The sequence below is a fragment of the Octopus bimaculoides genome, chromosome 1 (assembly GCF_001194135.2).
Source record: "Octopus bimaculoides isolate UCB-OBI-ISO-001 chromosome 1, ASM119413v2, whole genome shotgun sequence".
Taxonomy (NCBI): Eukaryota; Metazoa; Mollusca; class Cephalopoda; order Octopoda; family Octopodidae; genus Octopus; species Octopus bimaculoides.
This window is the reverse complement of record NC_068981.1, coordinates 25,252,141-25,253,849: the sequence shown is the minus strand read 5'-3', so window position 1 is coordinate 25,253,849 and position 1,709 is coordinate 25,252,141. Positions and strand designations below refer to the sequence as shown.

Genomic DNA, 1,709 nt, shown 5'->3' with positions numbered 1-1,709 from the left:
CGACGTTGCTCGGAAATGAAATCGTTGCTTATATACTTGAAGAAAAAAAGGCAAAATATGCTGTATAGACATTTGAGGACATTCTGTAGATGGACTCTCAGATGAATGATGGCTGGGCGCCTCTCATGAATGGGGAAAATTGAAGATGTACCAAAAAGCCTCAATGGTACTTGGAAACTTTTACGAAAATTAAAATGGGGATTAAATGAAAAAAATCATTTACGTGAATATAGTCACAAGAGTAATTGAAATAAATGGCGATTGTGGAACCCCCACGGGCGCGCGCGCATACACACGTGTGTCTTTGTAAATATGTTTGTATACATTTATGTATGTGTGTGTTTGTAAGAGACAGAGTGTGAGTGAGAGAAAGAGGTTTGTTGTCATGTATACGTACATGCATAAATATACATACATCTTTGGATGTATGCATATGACAACACAGCCCTTGACTCACTCACACTCTGTCTCTTACAAACACGCTCGCGCGCGCATACACAAGTGTGTCTTTGTAAATATGTTTGTATATATTTATGTATGTGTGTGTTTGTAAGAGACAGAGTGTAAGTGAGTCAAGGGGTGTGTGTGTGCGTGTGTATGTGTGTGAGACAGAGTGAGAGAGCGGTGTGTATGTAGTATTTACTCTCTCTCTCTCTCTCTCTCTCTCTCTCTCTCTCTCTCTCTCTCTCTCTCTCTCTCTCTCTCTCTCTCTCTCTCTCTCTCTCTCTCTCTCTCATACACACGAACACACAAAATAGAGAGTTGCACCATGGCATTATTTTCTGCCGCGGTGGTAGACTGTACGCTGATGACATTTTTGAACACCTGATAATTATTTGTTACGTTCCCCCCAGAAGAATGCCATAATCAACGCTTGCTGATAAATAATGACGATTTAAGGATTTCACTGTCTAGTGTGTTCGTGAGATATATGTAGCTATCTTCTGTTCTTAGTTTTCGAAATCACGGCCTTCAAAATGTGATGGGGTTTTGCGGTCATGACTCCAGGAGAGGCTGCACTACCATTGATTTCCTAAGTATCTCAGATTATATTTATATCTTAAATGAAGCGAAGTCAATCTTCAAATTTCCGTTGAATAATACATTGGATCCTTAAAGGTATAAAATTAAATCTAAATTATAATAGTAATCAAAAGGACCGCGGAAATTAAAAGAGATTTACGGATATGTTATTATTTCGCCGTTACTTCGAAAATATCTTAATAATTGAAGCAAAATGTTTATTTCTAATTATGTTGTTTTAATAAACCCTCCTAAGTTTTCGAAAAAGAAACGCGATTTACGTCAGTGGTCAGTAAAAATGCAAAAATACATTTGAAAATTTAATCTTAAAAAATAGAGGTGGTGACGTGGCAGAACCATTGGCACGCTAGGTAAAATGGCTACCGGTATTTCGTCCGTCTTTCACGTTCTGAGGTCAAATACTACCGAGGTTGACTTCGCCTTTCCTCCTTTCAGGGCAGATAAATTAAGTATCACTGAAATATTGGGGTCCACATAATTTGGGGTCCTCCGCAAAAATTTCAGGCATTGTGCCTTTCTTAAGAAATAAACTAATTTTGAAAAGGACAATGAACTTTTCTACTGAAAGGATCATTGCCCTTTTCAAAATTAGTTTATTTTTTAACAAATTTTATGAAAGTGTGTGTGTGTGTGTGTGTGTGTGTGTGTGTGTGTGTGTGTGTGTG

At 37.9% G+C, this 1,709-nt stretch overlaps 1 protein-coding gene across 1 annotated transcript in view; it reads right to left on the bottom strand.

Moving 5' to 3' along the window:
• LOC106868534 (interleukin 17-like protein) overlaps positions 1 to 1,709 on the bottom strand; it is a 12,475-nt gene that overhangs the window by 10,327 nt on the left and 439 nt on the right. The window lies entirely within an intron of this gene.